Source organism: Sciurus vulgaris (genome assembly GCF_902686455.1).
Source record: "Sciurus vulgaris genome assembly, chromosome: 9".
Lineage (NCBI taxonomy): Eukaryota > Metazoa > Chordata > Mammalia > Rodentia > Sciuridae > Sciurus > Sciurus vulgaris.
Window position 1 is genome coordinate 73443090 of NC_136469.1, and position 25717 is coordinate 73468806.

The 25717-nt window shown below is 38.8% G+C and overlaps 1 protein-coding gene across 6 annotated transcripts in view; it reads left to right on the forward strand.

Annotated features, from left to right (window-relative positions):
* Positions 1-9778: 9778 nt before the first annotated feature.
* The window catches only part of KLHL8 (kelch like family member 8), a 73135-nt gene continuing 57196 nt past the window's right edge, over positions 9779-25717 (forward strand). For 4 of the 6 annotated variants that reach the window (XM_079153280.1, XM_079153278.1, XM_079153282.1 and 1 more), the window contains exon 1: positions 9779-9907. The gene's annotated coding sequence lies outside the window, so the exon portion shown is untranslated. Of the gene's footprint in view, positions 9908-10213; positions 10232-25717 lie in introns of those variants that run through there. The other 2 variants (XM_079153279.1, XM_079153281.1) reach the window with 2 other exon arrangements.

Consider the following 25717-nt stretch of genomic DNA (forward strand, 5'->3'; position numbering starts at 1 on the left):
TACACAAAAAGGTCATTGCTGGGAAATTGTTTTTGTTTGGTTTTGTGATGTCAGCTTACACAGACTGGCCTTGAACTCCCAGGTTCAAGGGATTCTCTTGCCTCAGCCTCCCAAATAGCTGGGACAACAGTCACAAGCAGGCTGTGCCTGGCATGATAGTTGTTTTAGAATAGTGACATTATTTTTATTTGCTAATTTTTCAACAATAAGCATGTTACTTCTATAATGAGATAAAATATCACTAACATTTACTTTCAGTTCTTAATAATATGTGATTTCCCCAGGTGTATCCAAAGTATTAAAATGAACTCCCTTTGAAATCAAGGGAGTTTTTCTGCATCCTGTGTTTCCTCATACTGAGAGTAGAGGCTGAAGAACCCCCAACCCCAGCCCTGCCCCAGAGGCACCTGAGAAACTGAAACTTACATGTTTCTAGTTAACACAGCACAGCTAAATCTACATATGTGTAAGTTCTACCTTTTCTCCCACTCTGCCTTCTTTTCTCTTATAAAAGCTACCCAAGACCCTGAGCCCCATGAAGATAGAAATTGGAGACAGAAAGATCTCTATCTTCCTCAAAACTGGTTTTGAATAAACCCATTTTTTCTGTCAATCTACCTCCAGAGTTTTTAGTGGAGTGAGTGAGAAAGCCAGTCCCTCTGGGCACCATGTTTAGGTAAAAGGCAAGCCAAGAAAGGGAAAAATATTGGGAGATGAGAGTTGTTATCAAGCATGGCATGTCCTTGTACATTCTTGCCACCAGGGGGTTGACTATAACTGGTGTTGTCACATTTATTATTCATACCACCATTCCAGAAGTGGCAATTGGAGATAGAAGGCTTGTGCACAGCAAACACCTAGCTCAGGCTGGGTTACCCCAGAAGTAAACCCACAGAAGGATCTAAGTAGGATATTTCATTTGGAAAGTGACCTTAAGAGGCACTGGTAGGGGAGAGGAGAAGTGGAGAGAGATAATAATGAGTATGTGCACATACGGATGACTCTGAGGGCACTGGGCTCCCTGGGGAACTCAGGAAATAAGGTAGACTCCCCTCCCCAAGTACGTAAGGTGCTGCAATTTTTTTTCTTTTTCTTTTTTATTTTGGTCTTCAACTCCCTTTAGTCCCTGATTGAAAGTTGCTTTGAAGGGGAGATACAAAAAACTTCTAAGCACTTCTAGCCTTCTAGTCTTGTTTTAGCCAAGCAGATGGAAAAAACCCTCAGGCACAATGGCAGCCGCTCACTGACTGAGGCCTACCTGCCTGCTCTACCACCCTAACCCCAGGACACCAATATTGGCACAACTGTGTGAAACTCCCAACACCTAGGCCTCTTGTTCTTTCTAATACTGAGTTAAGTGATATTTTTATAGAACTGTGAAGGTCTAAACCTCTTCTAGAGAAGATGGGAATGGGGATAAAATAAAAAGAGGAGAGTTAAGATTAGAATCCAATTCTGCTGGTTCATGCTTAATACTGGTAGGTGATGTAGAAATAGAAAAGAAACGGAACTCTTAAATTGTCATCCTCAGTGCTCAAATATAATGGGATACTTTGTTCAACCAAATCTCTCCAGACCAAGGAATCTCTGAAATAAAAGGGTTTATTGAGTCATTACAGATACTACCAGAAAGAAAGTACAGTCCTGGGACAAGTGCCCACAGTCCCCAGCAGCAAGAATTAGGTAGCAGTTGGAAAATGTCCACAGGATCTTAAGAAGCTACATATTTATTTTAATTGACTTATTTGTTTATTTTGATAGTGGGGATTGAACCGGAGTGTTCTACTACTGAGTCACATTCCTAGTCCTTTTTATGTTTTATTTTGAGATAGGGTCTCACTAATTTGCTGAGGCTGACCTTGAACATGTGATCTCCCTGACCCAGCTTCTGTTGCTAGAATTACAAACACAGACCACCATACTCAGCTAAGCCAAAGTATTTTGTAATGAAAATTTGGGGAAGGCAGGTATAAATTGTTCACATTGAACCTACATTGCTATAGATAAGAGGGGTGGCATTACACATAGTGGGGGAAGCTTTGGTATAAGAGGGGATGTATAAAGGGGAGCAGTTGCTGCCTCTTCTTTGGTTGGAGCTGTAAGCAGGATGCATGACACCTACGGGTTGTGACAGGATTTTAGTTGAGGTTTTAACACATATTCAAGAGCATAAAACAGTCCTTTTTTTTTTTTTCTTTTCTCCTATAACTTGTAACTTATTAACCTCCCCCTCTTCTCCTTTCCACTATTCCCTGGCCTTTTGCAATGAATACAGGACATACTGGAAAGATTCTCTTACCAATTTACATACACATGAAACACTGAAGTGGCGATACAGGGTACACAGTCTGTTTTCTGTATTCACGGCTTCTGCATCTGTAGATTCACCTGACCTTGGATCAAAAAATATGCAGAAAAAAACAAATCCCAGGAAGTTCCAAAAAGCAAAACTTGACTTTGCTATATGCCAAGTGCCACACTGAATCGGCATGACTGAAGTAAGGCATAGGTGTTGCCTGCCGAATCCACAAGTCCTCAGTCCCTTTCCTGTCCTCCTTGTTAGAATACTGCCTGCCTCTCTAACAGTGCAGTGAAGGCTATGTTGGGGGCATCTGTACTAAATAAGTACAGACTTTTTTCTTGTTATTATTCTCTAAATGATACAACAATGAAGCAATTATTTACTATAGCATTTAGCATATATTAGGCTTTAGAAGTAATGAGAGAAGTAATGATTCTGGAGGATGTGCATAGGTTATATGCTGTTTTATAAAGGGACTTAAGCCATGGTGGATTTTGTTATTCAAGGGGGGTCCTGGAACCAATCCTCTGCAGATAATGAGGATGACTGTGTATGGTTAAGAGTCAGAGTGAGTGATAGAGATTAAAGTATTCGCTGGGGAGAGAGGCATTTCCATGCTTAAAAGTAGGTCATAAACTGAATCCTGGAACAGACCAGAGAATTATATGTCAGTTGGAAACAAAGGTGTTCTAGGTGATAAGCCCAGCATGAGCAAAAATTTAATAGCAGGTGTGCTACTTGTCTTTCCAAGTCCCTTTTCACCCTTCTCTACCTGTATTTGTGCCAGAAAAGCTGTCTTTATTCAGGAACGTGACAGATGTCCTTGTCCTCTGGTTTCTGGTGGCTGTGTGTGGAGATTGGAGTGTCCTTCCAGGAGGCCAAAGGGAAGGAGGAGAAGACCAGAGTGTTTCTATCTTAACTTTCTTCTTGCAAAAGGATGACCACAAGTTAGCTGCTCTCCTTTGTGAAGGCTTTTACCAGGAGGCTTCTGAGCTCTCTCTCCTCGGCAGGTTCTGGAAACTGCTCTTACTAGCCCTGGACTTCAGAACTATTCCTTGTAGCTTTTCCTAGGATCTGTCTACATTTTATTGACTCTGTTCAAATTGCCAGTGTGTACCCTAAGCTTCCTGCCAGCAGCCTGACTGAGGGAGTGGAAATGGATTCCATAAAAGAGTGAAATATCTGGCAGAACTTGAGGAAGGATCATGATGAGAAGTGGGTAAAATGGACACTTCTTTTAAAAAAAAGTTATTGTATTTTTTTACATTTATTTATTTATTTATTTATTTTTGTGTGGTGTTGAGGATTGAACCCAGTGCCTCACACATACCAGGCAAGTGCTCCACCATTGAGCTGCAACCGCAACCCCCAGACACTTCTTTTTAAACTTTTTTCCTAAAGAAAGATGATATTTCAGACTGGAGGACAATATCCTGAGTAGAGTTTTAAAAGTTCTGACTGATGTGAGTTGAAGATATGACTCAGTGATAGAGCACTCGCCTAGAATAGCATACATGAGGCCCTGGGTTCCATCTCTATCACAGCAAAAAGCACACAACCAAATAAATAAAAGTTCTGACTGGCAAGTCAATGATTTCTTGCTTGCCAGTGAGTGTGCAGGAAAGCTGATCACCTGTCTTCTATCTTGAGCTCTCCTTGCCCTCATCTGTTTTCTACTTGGCAGTTGAGAGAATAAAGGAGCAGTCTGTGTGTGGTACCCACACCAGGAAAGCATATATCCAATTACCCTCTGAGTTTCCGTAATTCAAGTCTCCATAATGATAAAGGGAGCAAAGTGGAGCCTTCCAAAGAGGCTAAACAGGCTACTTTTTTCTAATAGTTCAGTTTTACCTCTGAGGAAATAGCCTGAATGGTTTTCTTCTGGTTCTATTTCCTTGAAAAATTCCTTTTTTCAATGTTAGCTTGTAAACTCCCAAAGGGAATCACTTAGGGAGAGGATTTGAACTCCTTTCTGTATTATTCACGCAAGAATTCGTGGGTGCATGACTTCTAGATTGTGGCTTCAGAGCCACTAGTGCCCACTGAAGGGAAAATTACACCATCTGTAAAGGGACGTGACATGAGAGTGTCAAAGTATTGTCTTGATGTTTCTATGCAAAATGGTCAAGGTCTCATGAAGTAAATTCACATACCCTCTAGGATTACTCAATACTAGTTTATCACTCAATCAGTGATTTTCATTGGTTGACCTCTTTATAGTCCCCTAGTGACTTACCTTCTTTCTCTATGGATCCAGTAAAGGGCAGTCCTAAATTACTAATTAAAAAAGAAAGAAAGCCTGGAAGTCTAGCAGGTCACTTAAAAATTTGGAAACAGTCATATTTTGTTTATCAGGTGCAAATATTATCATTTTTGCAAATGGAACTTCCAGCACCTCAAAGCCTTTAGTAAGATGGTTTTGTGGAAGGCGCCACTCAGGTATACTACTACAATGGACTCTGAAATTGACTACACAAAGTTAGAACCCATAGGTTAAGGGTACAGTCCTCAAGAAAACTGCTTTAACTGCACCAACCAGCAGCAAGTTCAGGGGGCCTTAGACCACCTGTGCTTCTGACCAACTGGCTATATGCCCCCTCAGATTCAGTAATTTGTTAGAATGACTTACAAAATTCAAGAAAGCACTGGATTTATGATTAGTTTCATCATAAATGATACAAATCAGGACCAGCCAAATGAAGAGAGACATAGGGTAAGGTCCAAGAGGGTTCCAAATACACAGCTTCCATACCCTTTCCTCATGGAGTTAGGATGCATCACCTTCTTAGCCTACCAATGTGTTCCTTAACCAAGAAGCTCCACTGAGCTTCAGTGTACATAGGTTTTATTGGGGTTTCCTTAGGTATACATGACTGAATTATTGGCTCTGTGATTGAACTGAAACTCTAATCTATCCCTCTCTACAGAAGTCATGAGGCCAAGTTGATATCATGTGGCAGAGAGTCTAGAAAGCTGCATAATTTACCATAACTTAATACCCAAAAGATGCTCCATTACCTATGTTATTTCATATATACCTTTGTACAGTCATAAACCAGGATTAGTCTGGCTATATAAAACAAAATTCCATAAACTCAATGACTTAAACAAAATAAGAGTTTATTTTTATTGCACAAAGGTAGGCAAACCAGGACTGAAATGATGGTTCAACTCACCTTCCTTCTATCATTCTTCCACCTTCCTTCTATCATTCTTCCACCTTCCTATCCATGTCCTCCATCCTCAAATACCTTTATATTCCAAGATCGCTGCTAAAACTCAAGTCATCACTTTGAGAAAGAAAGAATAAGGATAAGATGTATCCTCCACACTTGGTCGGACCAATTTCCCTTTAAGAGTATTGCTGAAGTCCAGTGCAACCCTTATATCACAAGGTTAGAACTTGGGCTAACTGTAAGAGAGACAGAAAAATAATCTTTCAGCTAGGTATGTAATCATCCCTTCAAATATACTAGAACACTTGTACTAAGGAAGAAGGCATGAAGATGCTGTTAAGCAGATAGCAGTGTCTTCCATGTTGCATTTATTTTAATTAAAAAACTTTTCAGGGGCCGGGGTTGTAGCTCAGTGGTAAAAGCACCTGCCTAGCGCACGTGAGGCACTGGGTTCAATCCTCAGAACCACATAAAAATAAATAAATAAATAAAATAAAGGCATTGCGTCCATCTACAACTAAAAAAAATTTAAAAAAACTTTTCAGAGATAAACTCCACCATGAAAATGTGAAGATGATATCTGAAAGATAATGTAATATAGTGCTGTTTTAATTTAATGAAAGAAGTAATCATGACAATTACACATTCAGAATACATTTTGGAACTGAAACACAATTATATTTGTTTCACTTTGCCATTTCTGACCACACATATGGAATACAATTTTGCTTAGAAGTATGTAGTGTATATTTAAAAAATAGTTATGTGGAAAAGGTTTCTCTAAATATATTTTCCTGGTAACTACAGACATAGTTGTTTTGTTTTGTTTTGCTTTGTAGTGTTGGTGATCAAAACTAGGGCACTGTGAATATTAGGCAGATATCCTACCACTGAGCTGCGTCCCCAGCCAAAGTCACAATTATTTTTGAGGCTGGTAGGGATAGAGGCAATTGTTCTTGTCTTACCATTTCACATATTGCTTTAGAGAGAATTCTAGTTGCCCATATTGAAAACTCAACCATATCTACACAGGTTCATGAGAAAAAGAAAGTGATTTGACTTGCTAAGTGAAAGTGATTTCACTTAGCAAAAGTGAAATGCTAAAAATTAAAAAAGAAAAAGAAGTCAAACCAACAACATATTAATAGCAAGTTTTAACTTACCAACATTAGGGATTTTCAAGAGCACAAGCGGAACTAGCTGTAGCCACACCAAGGATGCCTTGTTTTAATTCCACCCACAAACCCAAACTACCGAAAAATAAATAATCAAGTGGAAACAAGAACAGAGTGCCTGCTATGTGAATATATCTTCACACAATGTCCCTTAGCCCAAAGCAGTACCCTCACAACTTTCATTTATATTTTTAACTTAAATTTTGCCTTATACAGATATTCTGGAGGTAGCAGTAAGAAATAGCTATTGTCCCTTCAGGAAGCAGAGTTGAATTGCTGAAACAGAGACTTTGTAGGCCTGTTACCCTAAAATATTTAACATCTGTCCCTTGACAAAATATACATGTTGAACTCTTTACTGCACAAAGCTGGTATGCATTCATTTATTGCTCAAGTATTATTAAGCACCTACTATGTATCAACTACTGCCCTCCTATTTTCTGTATGAGTTTTCAGACAAGAGGAAGAGACAGGTAACTAATTAATATGCTTGCTGATAAGTGTTACCTTAGGGTCTAAAATAAGTTGCAATGTGTGTAGATGGGAGGCACTAGCCCAGAATCGATGAGAGGGACTGCAGCACCAGAACGCTATCAGATTAAAACAGTATTTAAGTTGGTACTGGAAGGTAAGTAGGAGTTACCCGGGCAAAGTGGTAGAAGGAACAACAATTATAAAGGCCCAGGGAGAAAAGAGGGAAATTCAAATATTTCAGAGATAAAAGTGAAAAAAGGCCACCAAAGATTTAAAGATAACTTTGTCAGGTTGCATGAACAAAGGATGGAAGTACTGTCGTTAATTTATTAAAATAGTGAAAGATGGGCCACTGCCAAGGCTAGAAAAGGTAGCCATCTAGTATACCTTGGGGCAGAGGACAGGAAGTAATTAAGAAAAGCTGAAGCACAGCACAGTAAAGATTGGCTGTGGAGGAGGGTGCTAAGAGGGAGGAGTGGGATGAAAAATCACTGTAAGTCAGTGATTTGACCTGCATAGGAATGCAGTGATCTTCTTGATGTTGTTCAAGCTCTTCATGTTCATTTTCATAGACAAACATCCTTAGTAGCTCTTCCAGGATCTACCCTCTGCCTGCAAGCTTTGCCTTGCAGTACCAGTACCAACTTAAATACTGTTTTAATCTGATAGCGTTCTGGTGCTGCAGTCCCTCTCATCGATTCTGGGCTACATCGATTCTGCCTCCCATCTACACACATTGCAACTTATTTTAGTAACAAATGAAGATAAAATTGCCCTCTTGATTCATCTTTCCAAATCCCTTTGCAGGCAGCATCTGAGACTGTTTGGGAGGTTATAAAGCTTTGTATTCCAGGATTAAAGATAAAGATTTTAAGTGTAAAATGCAAACATCGAATGATTTAAAACATGCAATTTATTCTGGCTAAAGTACAGACAATGAGCCAAGAGATATCATCAAATCCTTTCCAGTCTTAATTTATGGGACTTCGGGAAAGGATTTTCTAACATTCTTTCTTATTATAGGACAGTCTTATTTATCCTCAAATAAAGTTAGGGAGAAATGAACAAAAGCTCAGAAGATACTCGTTAGATTTAGAACAAGTGTGATAGTTTAGGTATATTTTGATTTGTACAATATATTTAATATAAGTAAGAACATTGCTATGAATGTATCACTTTTAGGGAAAGGATTTTTTCCCATTTGGTGTGAATATTTAATTTTCTGATTTTTTCCTACTCCATCAGAAAGCTCTAGATTGGATATTATCTTGTGGATTCTCCATCCCCTGACTCCCTAAGTACATTCTCATCACTCATTGTCTATTTGGTCTCCTGCTTCCCTGCTCCATCTTAAGTCTCCGCAAGGGCAGGGCTTATTCAACTTTGCTGTTGTGTATTTTCCAATTTCCAGTGCACTGCCTGGCATGTAGTAGAGGCTCAACAAATACTCTTGAGCAAATAAGTAATAATATTGATATACTGAGTATATATTTTTGATTTGTTAGTAACTACAAGTGTTTTTGTAGAGAATTAACAGAGATAAAAGGGCAGTTCTGCTCCATAAGCATATTTAAGGAGATACAAAAAAAGCAAAATCTCTATTAGAAGATGGTATTATTAAATATATATTATGCTATCACATAAATTTTTTCTTCAGTGCACATTTCCTTAAAACTGATCTTCCTCTTTTTCTAAGGGCATTTACAGTAAATTGGCAAAATTTGCTCTGAAGAGGAATATCTGGAAACATTTGCTTCTACATGAAAAGAAAAAGCAGAATTTTTCTAGAATTGAAATTTCAAATTCAAATCTTCCTTTCGGTTTTTTTTTTTTTTTTACATAAGCTGCGTGTGTGTTTCTAGAAAAGTCAATACAAAGTTATGTGTTAACATCGATAAATGTCCTAGGATTAAATTTATCATGAAATAAATTTCTAGGATCATGAAAACATGAGGCTGTTCTCTCCTTCTAAAAAAAATATTTTTAGAATATCCTTCTAAAAATTGTTTGCCCTCTTGATACCCCCTCCTACATTTTACTTTATTAAAAAACATTTCTGCATCGTTTTTTTACTTTTAATGGTTTTAGCAGCGAGTGCTTCATTCAGTCAACTGCTTCCTCAGGCTTATAAACTGTGGTTATTATTTACAAACACAGCTATTTTGTATATCCTTTTAGAAAATGTGATGAGAGTGAGATAGCAATAGAAGCAGGAAGCCTTTAAAATTTTTCCCCTTTTCTTTTTTAAAGGCATACATCCTAAGAACATGCACATCGTGCAGGAGGGGATTTAAAGAAATTAAATTTTCTCCCGCCCTGGAAGGGAAGCAGCGGATGACTTCAGCGGTACTGACGCAGTGACCTCTCCATAAACGAGTCTGGGGCACGTCCCCCGGGCCCTGGGTGCCCTGGCTGCCCTGGCCCGCAGGGTGTGCGCACCGACCGCCCGCAGCGTGCGGCCGCCGGGCACCCAGCCGCGGTGGTGCGGACGCGGGGGAGGACTCCGCGAGAGGTAACCGAAAACCACACTTCCCAGAGTGCCGTGCGCCGCCCTCGCGCGCCCCGCCCGCCGCGGCTCTGAGGGGCTGAGGCGAGAGGACGCCAGGCGCCGGCTGGGGCTCCGCGGGGCCGCGCAGGAAAGCGCGCGTCCGCTCGGTGCTCGGACGGGACTAATGCACGCCGCCGGGGGCGGCCAGTAGGCGCCGGAGCTCCGGAGCGGGCTGTCGCGGCTGCAGCCTCCGCGGTACCGGGAAGACCAGAGCGGAGGAACTAGGACTGAGGTAACCGACGCGCGGCTTCCCTCGCGCCCCTCTTCCTTTGTGCGATGCCGTCCGCTCACGCCGACCCCTCCTTCAACCCAATCTCCAGTCGTCACGCAGCTCGAAACTCGACTCCTCAAGCCGCAACCCAAACTCCACGGCTGAGAGGGTTCGGGGCCCGGACAGCGAGAACTCCCGCCCCTATTGCTTCCCTGCGCCGCTTCTGTCGCCCTCGTTGGCGGGAGGAACGGGATCCTGCTGTTCTCCTCGGGGAACCCCAGCTTCTGGCTCTGGCAGCCTCGCGGGGAGCTTCTTTCATTCCTTCGCAGAACAGAGGGCAGGCAGGTGCTTTGCGGGTCCAGGGTGGGTGCAGGCGCGGGGCTAGCGGCCTGCGGGGGCGGGCGCCGGGCCACGCCGCGCGAGGACGAGCAGCCCGCCGGGGTAGTCGCGCGTCCCGGACTCGCCAGCCCCGGGGCTCAGTGCCTGCCCCGGGCGGGGGCATCGCTGCCCGTCCGCGACTCGCCTTCAGAGGGTGCTTGCCGCTGCGCTGGGGGTATCTTCTGTGTGGCGGTGGTGCAGACCCTGTCGAAGAGTGCCTCCTGGTGTGACACCAGCAACTGCAGGCTCTTTCAAAGCCCGCAACCGCTCAGGGTTGTTTTACTCCCACGGATGACAGCTCTTTATCCCTCATTTCTGGGTTTATAATTTGCTTGATGGTTTCTTCAGGGAGAGAAACCAGCAAGCAAATTTGTTTTGTACATAATTTTTATTTTCTAACCGTGCCTCGTCCTTACTGGACTTGCACAGTCCTAGCGTGTCAGGTTTGGAGAGCTTTTTATGTTGTTTCTTTTGTCAGGGTTTATATCAGATTTTTGTAGAAAACACTTCAGTATTTCTTTTAATCTTTTTTTTAACTGATTTCCTTTAGTTTTGGGCTCTTGCCGCAAAATAATGTTACTTACAACTTTGGTAAACTACTTTGGGAAATGTTCTTCACACCAGGTGGATACATATTTTATCTTTTGGATGCACTTTCCCCCCTTTGCATTGTCTTTGTCCTATATAAGTTGATAATTGCTTGATTCCTGTGTTCATCATCTCTGTTTTCTTCCTCCTTCTCCCTGGTATACTAGCTCTGCCAGAAGATGGGTACACTTGGATAAGCTGCTTTTACTGCTGGTGCCTGGAAAGTTGTTCGGAGTTAGTTTTGGAATTAATGCTGTCTTTCCTCCTTTCTCCTGTCACCTTTGGTTTGTCAGTCAATCCAACTGACCTATTTAAAACTTGCAGTCACTTTTTACATTGCCTTTAAAAAACCAAATGATGTAAACTTAAATATAAAAAGAAATGTCTGAAGATACAGCATTCAACTCCATACACTTAGCATCATTTTTATTTTCGTGCAGGATGGACCCCAGAACCTGAGCATGAAAGGCAAGTGCTACTACTGAACTACATCTCTAGTCCTCATTTTTACATTTAAAACTACTAATTCTTTTTAGCATTTGATTAAATTACTGATACTGGTTTCTAAATATATATTTTGTAATAATTGCAAATTCTGTAATAGAAAACAGTTCACAGTCAGTAATTTAAAAACAAACTTTCAAGAAGAAAGTGGGTGACTAGGGATGTAGATTGGTCCTGGGTTTGATTCCTAGCACGGACAAAAAAAGAGGGGTAGATACATTTTGACCCACCCCCTTTTAAAAAAATACACTTTATTTTTAGAGCAGTTATAAGTTCACAGCAAAGTTGAGCAGAAGGTATAATTTCCTGTGTGTCTACTACTCCCACAGAAACAACTTCCTCCATGGTCAAAATCTCTCACCAGTTGTAACATTTGTTACAATTGATGAACTTATGCTGACATATTATCTCCTAAAGTTCATAGTTTACATTCTGGTTCACTCTGGATGTTAGACTTTTTGTGAGTTTTGACAAATGATTCCTTTGTTTTATGAAGAACTTTTGAGTGATGTAGAGAACCGAAATGAGTATTGTCATTTAAAAAAAAGATTAAAGGAGGTTAAGGTTCAGTGGTAGAGCAAGCCCTGTGTTGAACCCCAGTACTGCAATTAAAAAAAAAAAAAAAAAAAAAAAAAAAGTAAAGAGAATATTTTGAATGTCTTAAAAATTAATTTCAAATAGCTTCCATGTTTTAAAAATTGCTTTTGGTTTCTTATTTCGAATCCTCAAAAGAATCATTTATTTTTGTATATTAAGTAGTAGCCTGGGGAGTGATACTGGCCAAATGCTATTATATGTTGTGTGCATGTATGAATATTTAACAACAAATCCCATCATTATGTATAACTGTAATGCACCATTTAAAAGTGTGGGGAAAAAAGTAGTAGGCAGGTATGTTAACGAGCATGACTATAATCCCAGCTACTGGAGAGGTTCAGACAGGAGGATCACAAGTTCAAGGCAAGTCAGGGCAATTTAGCGAGACCTTTCAAAATAAAATTTAAAAATAGGGTTGAGGATGTAACTCAGAGGTAGAGCATTTGCCTAGAGTGCATGAATTCCTGGGTTTGATCCTCATAAAACAAACAAAACAAACAAACAAAAAAACCCTAAGGGGTAAGGGAAAAAAAACAAACAAAAAACCCTAAGGGGTAAGGGAAAGGAAATGTTTTGTGGTATAACAAAAATGTCATTTTCAGTGCTAAAGCTCGTTTTCAGTGTTAAAACTCATATATGTGAAAGTTAGGTCAGATTTAATCCACTGTTCTTTTCTTATCCTTGTCCCTCCTCCTTTCCCTTTGATCCCTTCACTCTACCCATCTTTTATTTTGATGGACTCCTGACCCCCCACCTTTCTTTTCTTATTTTGGATTAACTTCTGGATTGTAATTAAGTAGTCCTCTCACATCAGAGAAAACATTAGGTCTTTGACTTTCTGGGTCTGGCTTTTTTCACTTAGCATGATGGTCTTCAGTTCTATCCATTTACTGATAAATGCCATGATTTCATTCTTCTTTATGACTTAATCCTCCATTGTGCATATGTACCACATTTTCTTTATCTGTTCATCTGTTGACAGGCACCTAGGTTGGTTCCTTAGTTTGGCTATTGTGAGTTCTGTTGCTATAAACATTGTTATGGCTCTGCCCCTATAGTATACTGATTTTAGGTCTTTTGGATAAATATTGAGGAGTGGGATAGCTGGGTCATGTGGTTTCATTCCTAGTTTTTTGAGGACTCTCCATACTAGCATAATAATCCTTTCTGGAAAAAATTGTTTTATGTTAACCAATGAAGCAAGAGGAAGTGGAATATTTTAAATTTATTAACTTTTGTTTACTGATGTCAAGTTATGTCTACAATAAAATATGATCTATTAGACTTTTTTAAAAAAGTATTTTCTCTGTTTGGAGGGGCTTTAGTTGAAGTATCAGGATTTAGTAAAGTACTGAACTCAATTCTATAATACACAGTTCTGGATCAGAATCTCAGTTCTCCACTCATCAGCTGCCTAGCAAGTTGTTGTCTGAACATTCTTTTAATATCTGTAAAAGAGGGTTAAAATAATACATTATGCTTCTATCTTCCCAGAATTGTCATAAATATTATTCATTATCATAATGTGGAAGTATTTTATACACCACACTCCACTATAATATTTATTGGTATCACTGGTTACATGCTATATTTTAAAATGCTTCCAGTACAACTTATTATCTGGTAAATACTTCTGACTTTTTTTTGGATTGGTTATAAAGAGTTTATATTGTTTGGGGATGAAATTTATTTGGTTCTTCGTGGTAGAATTATGAAAAAGATTGGAGAGGCCTTGGGAAATTTTTTACTGCCTCTCTGATTTTTAATCTGCGTATGTGGATATTCCTGTAAGTGTTCTTCCAAGAGTCTGTGAAGTCTGTGTATGTTTGTATTTTCTGAAGAGAAGACTAGGTTCAATAGATGTTCCAAAGGGGATCATGACCCTTCTCCCACCAAGGGTTCTAAGAACTACTAACTTGAGATATGAAGCAGGGTTTTCTGTTTTGTTTGTTTTTCGCTAGAAACTTTGCAGTTTTAAAATTAGATTGGTGGGGAGAGAACAATGTTTGAAGCACTGAGGTCCTGTTTGTATTCCAGAAGTAGAAGTTGATATTTATGATACAATACCTTCATAAGAATAATAGTGCTGCATCTGTTACCTGGAGATGACACCAGTGATTGATGCATTATCAGTAGGCAGATAGTCTACTCTTGCCTTCCTCACAGGATTTGATGGGTAATAGAATGATGATAGAGAAGAGCACTTAGTTATAATCCAGCATGTTTGACTATTATTTAAAATACTAAAAGATAATTTGGTTTATTCTAAGATTGGGTTCTTTTTTTACCTCAGTGAACACCAAATGCTAAAGGAAACCATTTAATCTCCCAAACTAGATTTTGATATTTGCGTAATGTGTCTATTACATAATGTTTCTTATATATCAGATAGTGTAAAGTTATATTAAATCCTAATAGATGATCATTTTGACTTAGAAATTTATAATTTGCTTTTATAGATGAGATTCTAATTTGTGATTTCTAATTTATAATGCTTAAAATTAACCTTATTTGCATTTTTGGAATTCAGAATTAGGATATAGTTCTAAGTTTGAATTCATTCTTAGAGTTTGCAAGTAAACTTGCCGCATTTTCTTTGTGTAGTGATTGGCTTCTGGTTTGTAATTCTTTACATTGGGAAGCCATCTTCTGTTTCTGGATTAGTTACCAGTAGCATTCACAAGATTTAGTATAAGTCCATCAAGTGATGGTATATAAACTTACTAGTGAACCTCTCTATTGGAGTTAATATTGTATTTTTTCTTAAGTTCTTTTTTCCCTTTGGAAAGAAGTATTTTCTTTTGAAATACAAATGCTTTTCAAAGTTCAAGGTCTAAATTAGTACTTGGAAATTAATAGAATAAATTAGCAGAACTCTGTTTCTCTACACTTGCTTTTAATAAAAATAGTCCAAGAGGCTTATGTAGAACTCAGATCAATTAGGGATAAACGCTAGCATTTGCAGAGTACTTCTTAGCATATGAAAGATAAGTCACCGTTGCATCTTTATTTTAATGTGGAGGATTGCTTAACTTAGTGCAAGAATGCAAGTTTTGAGTTAAATTAATTGGAAAAAAGGTAATTGTTTCAGCATTTGAATACCATCCTTTTAGGATTAGTGATTTTTATGAGTATTCAACTCTTTTTTTAAAAATATTTTTAGTTGTAGATGGACACAATACTTTATTTTATTCATTTATTTTTTTATGTGGTGCTGAGAATCAAACCTGTTGCCTCACACATGCTAGGCAAGTGCTCGCCACTGAGCCACAACCCCAGCCCGAGTATTCTGCTCTTGAACTTTAAAAAATTCAAAAACAGGGGCTGGGGATATGGCTCAGTTAGTAGAGTGCTTGCCTCTCAAGCACAGGGCCCTGGGTTTGATCCCCAGCGCAGCAAAAAAAAAAAAAAAAAAATTTTAATATGGGAAGACAATTCTTAATAATGCTGTTTTAGTTCTCATTTAGTCATTTATACATGGACACCCTCCACACACAGTTGGAGTGAATACCATCTTTTGTCTTAGTGGTAAGACTTAGACTTTGTAGTCAGACATGCCTATGTTGAATCCTGGTCAATTACCATGTAATATATATGAGACTTCGGGTAGTTTACTTACCTTCTCTGAGCCTCTTTATTCACAACTGTTAAAAATAGGAAAAATACTTCTCCAGCTTGTCCCAGGATTGAAATGAATACAGGTAAAATATTTAAGTCATGATAGCAGTTATGTACCAGACAATTTGTTAGTTTGTTTAAGCCTTTTAACAATCATATCAGATTGGGACTGTTATTTTTCTCATTTTTACAGATGAAGAAACAAAGTGAAACAATTTAATGAAAGGTTATATAACTTCAGCAAAGTCATATAAACAGTAAATAGACAATACACACCCAATTAATGCTGGCTGTTGTCATTAAGGGGGGGAAAAAAGGAAGATAGGATAATATAGTCAGTACCCATCTTAACTGCAGAAGGTCCTGATAATTGCATCCTAATGTAGATCATAATAAAATATATTTTATTTCTTTGTTGCAAAAAAATGTTGATTGGAAGATTAGGTTTCTGACCAAGGATTCAGCATTACATAATTTATAAAAGTAATAATAAGCATAATGCTTACTGTATATTATATATAGGGCTGAATACATTTATTACTTCATTTAACCTTCACAACAACCTGAAAAGAAAGCTGAGATTCAGAGTAATTTTAAGTGACTTATGCAAGCCGATGCAACTAATAGGGACCCCATATTGTCTGGCTCTAAAGTCTGGTGTAAACTACTAGTTTATGTGCCTGTGTTAGATATGGCTAACAGATTTCTTTAAACAACACATAACAACTTTTGTAATTTTAAATAGGAAAAAGTATGTTCATATTTTATAAATTGAAAGAAACAGTGACCAAAATCCCAGGCCAGTATACTGCTGCTTATGGGCTAAACCCAACTTACCTTTTTTATAAATAAAGTTTTATTGGAACAGAACCATGCTCTTTCATTTGTATATTGTCTGTGGTCACTTTCATACTATAATGACATTTGAGTAGTTGTAATAGAGGCTATATGTCCTACAAAGCCTAGAATATTTACTGTCTGGCTCTTTACCCAAAAATGATTGCTGACTCCTAGGCAACCCTGTTCTTCTATAAATGAAGAATCTGAGGCCCAGAGAGACTTAGGTAACTTCCCAATTGTGTAGCTAGTAATATTAACTACTGACTTTCCTGCTGTACCATCCTACCTCTAAAAAGAGTCCTATAAAATCCACAGATACACTACATGAGCCTTACACAGGGACTTCTTATAAAATCATGTGATGTTTAAGAATATGTAACCTAGTTAAAATATATGTGCTAGCCATAATAGTTGTAAACATTTAGTCATTTCTCTTTCATTCTGAGAATTTGAAGAGCTTTGGGAAGATACTTAGTATAACCCATGCCTTAAAGTTCTGTGGCCTACTTTGAACTTTTCTATAAATAAATAGCTTTTGGAGTTGTTCCATTACTTGATTCCTAAACAGCAATTGTACTGTCTTGTGGTTGGAAAGCTAACACATAAACATATTTAGTTTTTTCTACTTACCATTACATTATTGGTGGATGTTTTAAGGCAGTGAGGTGATGTGATCACATTTAAATTTGAGAATGATAGGCAGCAATAAGAAGGATATTTTGATGAGAGAAAAGGCTGTAGTAATAGTTTTGAGATGATAGAGACTGTGACTGAAGTGATGTGACTAGAGAAGCAAGATCAATGATATAAGAAAAATATAGGAAGTAGAATATTGGAGACATGGTTATAGTTGGATAGAACAGAATGAGAACTTTGAATACCTTTGAGCTGAGATAACACATTCGTAATCTTATTGTCTGTTCATACTAGTTTAGATTCTCTCATAGTAGTCTGTCTCTCTGTTATGATCTTGATCACATTATTATTATCTGTGTCCCATCTAGATGATTCAAGTTCATTAATAGGGAAAATTATGTCATATGGTATTCATTTTTTGGACTTATTTTATATATAGTTGTTAAAATAGAATTATTTTTGTGCATACACTTTTTTAGAAAAAATATGAGATTAATTGGTTAAGATATTCCTAAAATTTCTTCACAGAATCTTTTTTGAAGCAGTTTTTAATCTGAGTCATTTGTTTTTCCATGTAGTATAATCATCTTGTCCATCTAGTATATCAATGATACAACTGTATAGCTTTTTCTTCTTTTATTTGATTATTATTTTTTTATTTGTGGTACTGGGACTTGAATCCAGGAGTGCTTTACCAGTGACTACATCCCCAGAGCCCCCACTTTTTTAAATTCTTGAGGTGGAATCTTGCTAAGTTTCCCAGGCTGACGTTAAACTTGTGATCCTCCTGTTTCAGCCTCCCCAGTCATTCCTAAGTGTGCTCTTTTATCTTCTGGGTGATTATTTTTTATGCTACCAACACCGTTCTTCAAGTTTTGATGCAGATGCATATTTACTTGATGTGTGATACACATCCTTTTTGAATATATGTTAGTGGCAAAGCATAATACAGCCTTATCTATCAGTCCCATAAAGTATGCTTCTCAAACTCTTTGTGATTGAGAGACCACTTTGTGGACCAATACTTTTGTAAAAGACATCAAAAAAGAAATGGAAAAAAAAGGGACATGTAATACAAACCAATTTTTTATTATTCTGTTTAACAGAGATAGAAATACTCTTTCAAGTATAGCTTTGTTATTAACATTTCTTTTTGTGTGTGGGGAATGGTACTATGGATTGAACCCAGGGCCTTCTGCCTCTGAACCACATATATCTTTTTATTTTATTTGGACTCAATGGTCTTGCTGAGTTGCTGAGGTTGGCCTCAAACTTGCCATCCTCCTGCCCCAGTCTCCCAAGTTGCTGGGATTACAGGTGTGTGACACTGCACCCAGCTATTTTTCTTAAAGATTCTATTTTTTTACTTAGCTCATTGTAAACCTGTGAAAAATTTATTTAGTCACTAAGTTTTAAACTTTCTTTCTCAAATGACAGTTTATTAGAATTGATTTAAAGCCAGTGTAATCAGTAAACAGCAATAATAGGCATTTAGTGAGTAGAATTTTGCAGGTCAACCACGCAATAGACAACCCTTTCAATAACCAGACTTTTAAGCCTTTGAAAGTCCAAGAATCTCCCTGAACTCCAGGTTTCTTCCTGAAGCCCTCTGTAATCAGTAGTAGGCTTTACTTGGAGGGACTACCTGTCCATCATAACTGTCCTATCAGGGAGTAGTAAATTCATCTTTGTGGGTTTTTTGTTTGTTTGTTTCAGATACCCAGTGTTAAGTAGCCCATCTTTTGACATTTGGCAACACATTAATAATAGATTTTTTTTTGCTAGATTTTATTTCTTAAGTACAACCCTGTGATTTCTATGACATTCTCAAAAGTACCAACTAATATAAGCCCCTCCAGAAAAGTTCACACATGTAGTTCATCTAGTTAGGTAAGATTCATGTCCTTGTTTTTACTACTTTTGACTGGATTTTCTGACAGTTATATCTATCATAAATCAGGTGGTCCAGTTCAAACAAGGAAATGATTACCATGAAACATCATTTAGATGCCTTCTTATTAAAACAATCCTACAAATAGAAACATCTTATAGGAGTATTCAGTGCAGTGAAAATGTTGTTTATAGACCCTGGAAATGACATTAGAGGGGCGATCCAAGATGGCGGACTAGAGGGTGACTGCATCTCCAGTTGCTCCGGAACCCAGGATTCAAGAAGGGGAGGCATTGAGAGACTCGGACTAAAATAGAGCCACGGGGTGAGTCTCCCCAACCCAGTGAAGCTCGGCCTGGGCGGCAGGCCCGGATAGGGGCGGCTTATTAGAGTAGGGCAGGGCAGCTAGAGTCTTCCCCAGGCAGCCCTGCGCACTCCAGTGGTGGGCTCCTCCCACACGGCCAGCTTCTTGGAGCAGGCCCTCCAGTGAGAGCCTTTCTGCACAGAACCAGCTCCAAGTCCCTGAGCCAGCGTGGTGAGCTCTGACCGGCAGGTAGCTTCAGGGACCAGGACAGGGCAGCCAGGGACTTCCCCAAGCAGCCCGGCTCCCTCCGGCAGGAAGCGCCTTCCAGGGCTAGCTTCTCGGAGCAGAACGCCCAGTGAGAGCCTTTCTACACACAGCCAGCCACAAGTCCCCAAGCCAGTGGAGAGCTCGGACCTGCAAGCACCCTCTGGGACCAGGGCAGGGCAGCCAAGGACCTCTCCACGCAGCCCTGTCCCCTCCGGCCGCAGGCTCTTTCCACCGGGCGATCCAAGATGGCGGACTGGACGGTGACTGCATCTCCAGTCGCTCCAGAACCCAGGATTCAAGAAGGGGAGGCATTGAGAGACTCGGACTAAAATAGAGCCACGGGGTGAGTCTCACCCACCGGGTGAAGCTCGGCCTGGGCAGCAGGCCCGGATAGGGGTGGCTTATCAGAGTAGGGCAGGGCAGCTAGAGTCTTCCCCAGGCAGCCCTGCGCACTCCAGCAGTGGGCTCCTCCAACATGGCCAGCTTCTCAGAGCAGGACCCCCAGTGAGAGCCTTTCCACACAGAGCCAGCTCCAAGCCCTGGAACCAGTAGCGGGCTAGGGGCAGCTTTCTTCGGAAGCACTGCATTATCAAGTTTCTCCAACACGTCAGGCTACTGAAGGCTGGGAGGTGATACACTGGAAATACAGGGACACTATAAGCCAATAGAGGAAAACTGCAATATCTCAGAGTCCCACTGACATCTGACCAATATGAGAAAACAAGGGAAGAAAATGTCCCAAACAAACCTAGATACTATATCAATAAAACCCAATGACAGCACAGCAGAAAAATGTCAGAAAGGGAGTTCAGAATGTACATAACTAAAACAATCAGGGAAGCAAACGAGGAGATGGAAGAGCAAATGCAGGCATTGAAGGAGGAGATGAAAGAGCAAATGCACGCATTAAATGATCGCACCAATCAACAGTTAAAAGACCAAATACGGGAAGCAAGAGATCATTTCAATAAAGATTTACAGATACTGAAAAAAAAAACAAACAAACAGAAATCCTTGAAATGAAGGAAACAATAAACCAAGTTAAAAACTCCATAGAAAGCATAACCAATAGGATAGAACACCTGGAAGACAAAACCTCAGACATTGAAGACAAAATATTTAATCTTGAAAACAAAGTTGAACAAACAGAGAAGATGGTAAGAAATCATGAACAGAATCTACAAGAATTATGTGATATCATGAAAAGGCCAAATTTAAGAATTATTGGGATTGAGGAAGGCTTAGAGAAACAAACCAAAGGAATGAACAATCTATTCAATGAAATAATATCAGAAAATTTCCCAAATCTGAAGAATGAAATGGAAAACCAAGTACAAGAGGCTTATAGGACTCTAAATATACAAAATTACAACAGACCCGCACCAAGGCACATTATTATGAAAATACCTAACATACAAAATAAAGACAGAATTTTAAAGGCCACTATAGAAAAGAATCAAATTACATTCAGGGGGAAACCAATAAGAATACCAGCAGATTTTTCAATCCAGACCCTAAAAGCTAGAAGGGCCTGGAACAACATTTACCAAGCCCTGAAAGAAAACGGATGCCAACCCAGAATCTTATACCCAGCAAAACTTACTTTCAGATTTGACGATGAAATAAGATCCTTCCATGATAAACAAAAGCTAAAAGAATTTACAAAAAGAAAGCCAGCATTACAGAACATTTTGAGCAAAATATTCCATGAGGAAGAGATGAAAAACAATGATGCAAATCAGCAACGGGAGGAACTAGCCTAAAGGAATAGCCAAATAAAGGGGAAACCAAATCATGTCAAAAAACAAAAATGAGTCAAATGCCTGGGAATACAAATCATATCACAATAACAACCCTGAATGTTAATGGCCTGAACTCATCAATCAAAAGACACAGACTGGCAGATTGGATTAAAAAGAAAAATCCAACAATATGCTGCCTGCAAGAGACTCATCTCATAGAAAGAGATACCCATAGACTAAAGGTGAAAGGATGGGAAAAACATACCATGCACACGGACACAGCAAAAAAGCTGGAGTATCCATCCTCATTTCAGATAATGTGGACTTCAAGCCAAAACTAGTCAGAAGGGATAAAGAAGGACATTACATACTGCTTAAGGGAAGCACAAATCAGCAAGACATAACAATCATAAATATCTATGCCCCGAACATTGGCTCATCCATGTACGTCAAACAAATCCTTCTCAATTCCAGAAATCAAATAGACCTAGGCAATTTTAACACACCTCTCTCACCGCTGGATAGATCTTCCAAATAAAAATTGAATAAAGAAACCAGAGATCTCAATAACACAATCAACAATTTAGACTTAACCGTCTTATATAGAATATACCATCGAACAAAGAACAAATACACTTTCTTCTCAGCAGCACATGGATCCTTCTCTAAAATAGACCATGTCTTATGCCACAAAGCTACTGTTAGCAAATACAAGAAGATAGAGATACTACCTTGTACTCTATCAGATCATAATGGATTGAAATTAGAAATAAATGACAGAATAAAAAACAGAAACTTCTCCAATACCTGGAGATTAAATAATACACTATTATGTGATGAATGGATAACAGAAGACATCAGGAGGGAAATAAAAAAAAATTTTAGAAGGAAACGAGAACAAAGACATCATACCAAAATCTCTGGGACACTCTGAAAGCAGTACTTAGAGGAAGATTTATTTCATGGGGCGCATTCAACAAAAGACGTAGAAATCAACAAATACATGACTTAACACTACAGCTCAAAGCCCTAGGAAAAAGAAGAGCAGACCAACACCAAAAGTAGTAGAAGACAGGAAATAGTTAAAATCAGAGCCGAAATCAATGAAATTGAAACGAAAGAAACAATCGGAAAAATTAACAAAATAAATAGTTGGTTCTTTGAAAAAATAAACAAAATTGATAAACCCTTAGCCACACTAACAAAGAGAAAGAGGGAGAAAACTCAAATTACTAAAATTCGGATTGAACAAGGAAATATCACAACAGACACGAGTGAAATACAAAACATAATTAGAAGCTATTTCGAAAATCTATACTCCAACAAAACAGAAAACCTTGAAGACATCAACAAGTTTCTAGAGACCTATGAATTACCTAAACTGAACGAGGAGGACATACACAACTTAAATAAATCAATTTCAAGCAATGAAATAGAAGAGGTCATCAAAAGCCTACCAACAAAGAAAAGTCTGGGACCAGATGGGTTCTCAGCCGAGTTCTACAAAACCTTTAAAGAAGAGCTCATCCAATACTCCTCAAAGTATTCTATAAAATAGATGAGGAGGGAACCCTCCAAACTCATTCTATGAAGCCAATATCACCCTGATACCTAAACCAGACAGAGACACATTGAGGAAAGAAAATTTCAGACCAATATCCTTAATGAACATCGACGCAAAAATTCTCAACAAAATTTTAGCAAATCGCATACAAAAATATATTAAAAAAATAGTGCACCACGATCAAGTGGGTTTTATCCCAGGGATGCAAGGTTGGTTCAACATCCAGAAATCCATAAATGTCATTCAGCATATCAACAGACTGAAAGTTAAGAATCACATGATTATTTCAATAGATGCAGAAAAAGCATTTGATGAAATACAGCATCCCTTCATGCTCAAAACACTAGAGAAAATTGGGGTAGTGGGAACATTCCTTAACATTGTAAAGGCCATCTATGCTAAGCCCATGGCCAATATTCTAAATGGTGAAAAACTGAAAGCATTCCCCCTAAAAACTGGAACAAGGCAGGGATGCCCTCTTTCACCACTTCTATTCAATATCGTTCTTGAGACTCTAGCCAGAGCAATTAGACAAACCAAAGAAATTAAAGGTATACGAATTGGAAAAGAAGAACTCAAACTATCCCTGTTCGCTGATGACATGATTATATATTTAGAGGAACCTGGAAATTCCACCAGAAAACTCTTAGAACTCATAAGTGAATTCAGTAGAGTAGCAGGTTATAAGATCAGTGCTTACAAATCCAATGCATTTTTATACATAAGTGATGAATCTTCAGAAAGAGAAATTAGGAAAACTACCCCATTCACAATATCCTTGAAAAAAATAATACTTGGGAATCAATCTCACAAAAGAGGTGAAAGACCTCTACAATGAGAACTACAGAACACTAAAGAAAGAAATTAAAGAAAACCTTAGAAGATGGGAAGACCTCCCATGTTCTTGGATAGTCAGAATTAATAGTCAAAATGGCCATACTACCAAAAGTGCTATACAGTTTCAATGCAATCCAATTAAAATCCCAATGACGTACCTTACAGAAATAGAGCAAGCAATTATGAGATTCATCTGGAAGAATAAAAAACCCAGAATAGCTAAAGCAATCCTCAGTAGAAAGAGCGAAGCAGGGGGTATCGCAATACCAGATCCTCAACTCTATTTCAAAGCAGTAGTAACAAAAACGGCATGGTATTGGTACCAAAATAGACAGGTAGATCAGTGGTACAGAATAGAGGACATGGACACAAACCCAAATAAATAAAATTTTCTCATACTAGACAAAGGTTTCAAAAATATGCAATGGAGAAAAGATAGCCTCTTCAACAAATGGTGCTGGGAAAACTGGAAAACCATATGCAACAGAACGAAATTAAACTCCTATCTCTCACCCTGCACAAAACTCAACTCAAAATGGATCAAGGAACTCGGAATCAGACCAGAGACCCTGCATCTTATAGAAGAAAAAGTAGGTCCAAACCTTCAACTTGTTGGCTTAGGATCAGACTTCCTTAACAGGACTCCCATAGCACAAGAAATAAAAGCAAGAATCAACAACTGGGATAGATTCAAACTAAGAAGCTTTCTCTCAGCAAAGGAAACTATCAGTAATGTGGAGAGAGAGCCTACAGAGTGGGAGAATATCTTTGCCAGTCATACTTCAGATGGAGCACTAATTTCCAGAATCTATAAAGAACTCAAAAAACTCTACACCAAGAATAAAAATAATCCAGTCAACAAATGGGCTAAGGAAATGAACAGACACTTCACAGAAGAAGATGTACAAGCAATCCACTGATATATGAAAAAATGTTCAACATCTCTAGTAATAAGAGAAACGCAAATCAAAATTACCCTAAGATTTCATCTCACCCCAATTAGAATGGTGATTATCAAGAACACAAGCAACAATAGGTTTTGGCGAGGATGTGGGGAAAAAGGTACGCTCATACATTGCTGGTGGGGTTGCAAATTAGTGCAGCCACTCTGGAAAGCAGTATGGAGATTCCTCAGAAAGCTTGGAATGGAACCACCATTTGACCCAGCTATCCCACTCCCTGGCCGATACCCAAAGGACTTAAAATCAGCATACTACAGAGATACAGCCACATCAATGTTCATAGCTGCTCAATTCACCATAGCCAGATTGTGGAACCAACCTAGATGCCCTTCAGTTGATGAATGGATAAAGAAACTGTGGCATATATATACAATGGAATATTACTCCGCCATGAAGAATGATAAAATTACGGCATTTGCAGGCAAATGGATGAAATTGGAGAATATCATGCTAAGTGAGATAAGCCAATCTCAAGAAACTAAAGGACAAATGATCTTGCTGATAAGCGGATGAGGACATATAAGGGGGGGTGTATGAGGGGTTAGCGTTAGGGTTAGGGTTAGGTTTAGGGTTAGGGATAAGGAGGGTGGTAAGAATGGAGGAAGGAAGGACTGTATAGAGGGAAAAGAGGGGTGGGAGTGGTGGGGGGGGAGGGAAAAAATAACAGAATGAATCAAACAACATTGCCCTATGTAAATTTATGATTACACAAATGGTATGCCTTGACTCCATGTACAAACAGAGAAACAACATGTATCCCATTTGTTTAAATAATAAAAAAAATTAAAAAAAAGATATGACACTAGAATTTATCCATCAGACTTTGATAACAGAAATATCAAATATATCCTGATCCTAAGAAAAAACTTCTTTTAGGGGGATACGGGGGATTGAACTCAGGGTCACATCCCTAGTCCTATTTTGTATTTTATTTAGAGACAGGGTCTCACTGAGTTGCTTAGTGCCTCATTCTTGCAGAGACTGACTTTAAACTCCTGATCCTCCTGTCTCACCCTCCTGAGCTGCTGGAATTAACAGGCGTGTACCACTGCACGAAGTGAAGAAAAAAAATTTTTTTATGTCATAGTAGCAAATTGTGAGTA